This window comes from Bombus bifarius, unplaced genomic scaffold (assembly GCF_011952205.1).
Source record: "Bombus bifarius isolate JDL3187 unplaced genomic scaffold, Bbif_JDL3187 scf7180000009768_frag, whole genome shotgun sequence".
Lineage (NCBI taxonomy): Eukaryota > Metazoa > Arthropoda > Insecta > Hymenoptera > Apidae > Bombus > Bombus bifarius.
In genome coordinates, this window is record NW_022885325.1 from 727 (window position 1) to 6,876 (window position 6,150).

Here is a 6,150-nt window from a genome sequence, read left to right on the forward strand (position 1 = left end):
CCGATATGTATCTTATTAAGTCGACTCTCACACCTTTTCCTGTTTCGCTTGCGCTGTCTTCTCTAAGTAATTCACTACTGTACAAAACTCTACTGTAATTCATCGCCAAGGAGACACGATTTTCGAACAACTATGAAGACAATACGTGTATGTGACTTTACGTATAAATGTTCGTGAAGATGAACGATGTGCATACGTCCACCTAAATGTATGAAATTTTACTCAGGTGGCTACACCTTTTAGGCCAAACGGTGTTCCATTGAATTCATAGTGAAAACGGGTTGTAGAAAAAACAGCTGGACGTCTCTGTTTCGAAGAAAAGTTGTGCCATTGTAGATTTTGGACTCGTGCTTGAAAGATTATCTCATCAGGTTATTTATATCACATAACTTGTGCTGTTTGGTTGGTTGGTTGGTTGGTTGGTTGGTTGGTTGGTTGGTTGGTTGGTAGACAAGTAATATGAACTTTATGCGCATAATTAATTTATGGTGTTACTGGTTTATTTAATCAACTATGTTATATCCGTTGTTTTCTATGATATCCGTTGCGTTATCATAGAAAGAGACTGGATTTGATTAGGAAAAGAAAACCAAGCTGTTTATGTTTCTTCCATCCAAAATCTTTTACAACGACCAGAACGTACAGCAATTAGTATGGTTTCACCTTCTTTGTCTTTTTAACGTGAAAGTAAATATTCACTTAAACCACGAATGACATAATGGATTAGACGTATGTAATGAATATTCGGTATCGAGTTTGCTATATGTTAACAAATTTATTACATCGTCATCCGTGGAATAAAAATTGGAATAAATATAAATAGCCGTTTTGTGCAAACGGCGGCCATAGAGTGTGGAAAGTAAAAACTACTGCAGGAATCAGTGTAATAGATGCATAGATAATTGGTGCGTTAAATCTATTGTGCAGTTCATGAATTATAGCGCACAGTACTAGTGTATAATGTACATGAAATTACACTTACGTGCTAGACAACAATTTATAAGTAGTACGTGATTCAGCAATAGTCTATTGACTTTCAAACAAGCGTACTTGAATGTATAACGAATAACCACGACATTGACATACGCTGTAATACTAAAAGTATATTTTTAACACGATGTACATGACCATAAATTATTAAGAAAAGTAGGAAGAATTGGAAAAAATTAAAAAAAGCCAACACCACACGGAGTTCCCAAGCGGTCACCCATCTAAGTACTATCCGTGCCCTACGTTGCTTAACTTTCGTGATCGGACGAGAACGAGTGCACTCAACGTGGTATGAGAGTTGGCTGAAGTGAGTAATTTTGTTACTTGCTCTTAATATTCAGGAAAAAAGAAGTGGTCAGTTGACTGTAGACCTCCGAGCAGGACGGACCTCTCAGTACGCGCGTCAAAATAGACAAACATTCATTAAAGTAGAAGGAATAAGTGACAAAAAGTGAAAAATATTGCATTGACATCATCTCTATAAATACAAATAAGAATAAAAATAAAATAAAATAAAATAAGACAAAATAAAATTGTATAAAAAGATAGAAGTTACCGATAATGAAGCCAAAAGCAACAAAACGGAACCCACCGTGGACCCGATAAAAAAAGGAATCAAGAGAAAAATAATCACACAAAAAACAGCCAAAAAAATCAAGAATAGTTTAAGACTTTCCGCTCAAAAGACGCGGAAACTCAACCCACAACCAAACCTGGTTGCCAGGACGAAAAGACTAGTAAACATCCTAGGAAACACAGTTATAGATTATCACTCCAGCCAAGAAGAAAAGGCTAAAGAAATGAAAAACATGAAGCCCGTAAGAGCTACCTCGCCTCCAGCAATCATAACAAAAAACAGATTTAGTATACTACAATGTGAACCAGAGTGTTACGCCGGGCGACCCTCTGCCTGGCCCAGGTCACTCACCGCGGGCCAGACGGACACCAGATGTCCGCTCTTCCGTACGGCGTACCCTCGATAGCCTTAAGTATCTTCCATAAATCTCAGGAATTTCCTAGTAGAGGTCCTTCAAACCAAACAAACGTCTGTTTCCGAAGAATTTCTAAAGACTCTTGTCTACCACGGCTTGACAAGGGAAGTTAGTTTTTCTCACCTATTGTTACGACCGTTCGCGGAGAGACGCGGTCGCGAGGAAAACGCGTCAGCGAGAGGCGTAAATTCTCGCTACGATTCGGTGAATCGACGCCGCGAAGTAGTCGTTCCCCTGTTTCGGTTAAGATAACAGAGGTGGTTGATTGAATATGACACAGTAGTAAGTTATATTTCACCGTTTATTCCACAACTTATAACGAGGATAGTTACACTGGTGCGTGTGTACGAGATGATTGAGTGACTGATCTGCGGGTGTGTCTACCCGTTCGAAGGATGTTGACCGTTCGAAGGATGTGAAATCAGTACCGTCTTGGGAGACGATGATGTGTCGGAGGAAAGCTAAGGATGGGTGTGTCTAGCGCACGGGACCATCGGATTTGTTGGTGCCGATGTTGTTTAGGAGAGTGAGGGAATAGGCTTCGTTTTTAATTGGTTAAACGAAGGGTCTTAACCGCCCTCGAGAGAAATTGGTTAGTGGGAGGAAAGTTGCAGCGTGCGTGAGAAAAACCAACTTTCCTTAGTTAAGCCGTGGTAGACAATAGTCTTTGGAAATTCTTCCGAACCAGATGTTTGTTTTGTTTGAAGGACCTTTCCTAGGAAATCTATGAGATTTATGGAAGGTTCTTGAAACTGTGGAGGATACGCTGCGAGTATCCGAAGACATCTGGTTGCCATATTGCCCGCGGTGTGTGGCCTGGGCTAGGTAGAGTGTTACGCGACGTAACACCTATGCTGCAACTTTCCTCCCACTAACCACTTTCTCTCGAGGGCGGTTAAGACCCTTCGTTTAACCAATTAACAACGAAGCCAATTCCCTCATTCTCCTAACTAAAATCGTCACCAACAAATCCGATGGTCCCGTGCGCTAGACACACCCATCCTTAGCTTTCCTCCGACACAGCATCGTCACTCAACTTCACTTCTTCTACATCGTTGGAAAAGTCAACTACTAAGTCTATCGCTAATGCCCATCGGGGCAGTCTAAGCTTAACGCGAAAGTCGGTCTCGGTATTGTCGAGCCTACATTTCCTCTCCTAAATATCTTATAGTGCTACGTCCACTAATACATTAAATCCAATTATAAGAGCCCTGCTCTAACGTACATATATATCTTATCTTTGTGGGATAAGTGATTATCTATCTATCTATGCTCATCAGTGTAATCTAAGTGTTGGAAATATATAATTTATAATTCTGTGAATCACAGTGTTATACAAATTCAATCACCCCTATTATCTCAACGAAAATCAGGGGATCGATCAATTCGTGGTGTCGATTGTTATAATCGTAACGGGAATTTACGACTCCCGTTGACGTCTCTCCTAGCGACTACGTCTCCCCGCGATTGGTCGAAGAAACACGGAGCCTCATCCACAACCGGGACCATCAAACTACTCTACTTCGAGCTCAACGCTAGAACAAATAAAAAAGAAAAACGAAACATTACGAGGCAAAATAGGAAAACACAGTCCCACCATACCACCAAAACAATCAACACTGCAGGGGCGACAGACCCCATCGTACAACCCAGGAGGCCCAGCGCCACCAGCATCGCCAAGGGGGGACCGAGCACCGAACGGACGCCCCACCAGATACACCGCAGAGGGGCGTACGAACGCCCCATCCACTACAAGGGATAACAAACCGCCGCCTATCAACATAACGCTACAAGACCCAAAGGACACGGTAACGCTCATAGAGAAAGTAGCGGGCATCAATCAGTTCCATATTAAAAGAATACACTCAGGTAAACATGCACTCTACCTCCGAAACCTACCCGATTTCCACAAAGCAAAACAAATACTCCTCTCAGCTAACACAACCTTTTACACGTACACACCCAAAACACAGAAACACCATACATACTTGTTAAAAGGTTTAGACAATAGTTACACCGAAACAGAAATACTCACAGACCTACAAGCCTTGCAAATAGACGACGTAAAATTCACAAAAGTCACACGATTCACGACAAAAAGATCAAGGGAGAACAATATATTGCTCCCAATTTACATAATACAAGTATCCCCCGACAGTGATATAAGTAACTTGTTAAAAGTTAACCATTTTAACTACTTCAGAATAAAATGGGAAAAAATAATTTTAAAAAATGATGACATAACTCAATGCCACAAATGCCAGCGATTAGGTCACACAGCACAAAACTGTAACCTAAACTACCGCTGTGTTAAATGCACTGAGCCCCATGGTCCAGGCGACTGCAAAATAAAAAGAGAAAACACAGTAACCAAAGACAAAATATTCTGCGTTAACTGCAAAAACTACGGACACCCCGCGTCATACAAAGGTTGCCCCAAACTCGTAGAGCTCCGTAAAAAGGTAGCAGATAAAATAAAAAAAGACAAAGAAGCAAAGACACAACGAATTGCCCAAATAAGCCACAAATACGTCCCAGAACTAAAGTTCTCTGACGTAGTGAAGCAGCAAACAACACTAAATCAAACAACCAAAATCTCCCCACAATCAGCAAACTTAGATCCGCGCTCAAGCCAAAGCCCAATCACAATCGATAACTCCCCCCATCTAAACATTATAAACGTTATCGAAGACTTTAAAAAAGGTATCCTCCAAGCGTTAAAAGAACAACAAATGCAACTAAACGAAATAAAAAACACTCTATTAACACACGAAGAAAGGATCGACGCCATCTTCAGCACTTTCATTAGTACAGACGACGAATAACCAAAACACGCCAAACCAACCATCACAGCAAAAAACAAATAAATTTAACCTAAAACATCTGAAAATAATCGCAATAAATGCTAACTCTTTAATTTCAAACCAAAAAAGATACAGTATGCTAACCCTATTAAATAAAGAAGCCCCCGATATAGTACTCATCTCAGAAACAAAGCTAAACAAAAGACACAATGTACACTTCAAAAACTACACCATGATAAGACACGACAGACCGAACGCCAGTCAAGGAGGAGGAACAGCGATCCTCATAATAAACCCTATAAAATACAAAACAATTCTTATTGATAACAATATTAAGAAACAATGATCATAAAAATAAAAATAAGCAATAAGGAAAATTTATTCATCACTGCAGCCCACGCAACCTACGAAAACCAGAAAGACTTTAACTACGAATTCAATAATCTTTTCGAACTCTTACAGCTCAACAAACCGGAAAACTACTATATAATAGCAGGAGACCTTAAGGCAAAGCATACAAGCTGGAAAAACGAAATAAACAACACGAGAGGCAACTTCATTAGAAACTGGCTAGACAATAAAAGCATCCACTACAAAACAAACTTATACAGCTCCGAGCTACCCTCTTACCCAAAAGGAGGCTCATACCTGGACATATGCCTAGCAGATGCGCGACTAAAATTCCAAAACCTACGTCCAAACAACACCCTCAAAACCTTAGCCTACGACAGTGACCATAACGCCCTAGTATTTCAAATTAACAAAAACACATCTGACTTCCTAACTCTCGAAACCCAGACCGAGACACCCAGGTACAACTACAAAAAGACAGACTGGAAAAAGTTCCAAAACATACTCGAACAAAACTGCGACCTAGAGATCTACAACAACGTCAACCTAACAAACAGACAAATCGACTCATTCCTAGACGAAATAGAAAAACACACACAAATCGCCCTCCAAAAATCCGTGCCAATCATAAAACAAAAAAATTCATGCGAGCCCTATATAAACAATAAAATAAAAGATCTACAGCGAGATAAAAGCTACATACTGTCCAAAATAAACAATATAAAATTTAACTATTCTTACGACAAAAGAGAAGAATTAGAATTCCTAAAGTTCCTACTACACAGAATAAAAGCGCAACTGAAACAAGAATTCGCAATTTCTATAAACCATTACTGGACAAACAAAATAAAAAACATCTCCAAAAACGACTCAGCAAACATGTTCCCACAAATAAATCAAATCTTTAGAGTAAAAGAACAAAACCCCATCCCACCTCTCAAATTGCCCCCAGAAAATGCCTCCCTCATCCAAGAAGCAGGTATAACGATACACAACACCATCAAAGACACCGA

General features: G+C 40.0%; 1 non-coding gene across 1 annotated transcript; it reads right to left on the bottom strand.

Annotated features, from left to right (window-relative positions):
• Window positions 1-1,174: 1,174 nt before the first annotated feature.
• Window positions 1,175-1,293, bottom strand: LOC117215668. The gene has a single exon (XR_004489177.1). It is a non-coding gene; the product is annotated as a 5S ribosomal RNA (ribosomal RNA).
• Between the last annotated feature and the right edge of the window lie 4,857 nt (window positions 1,294-6,150).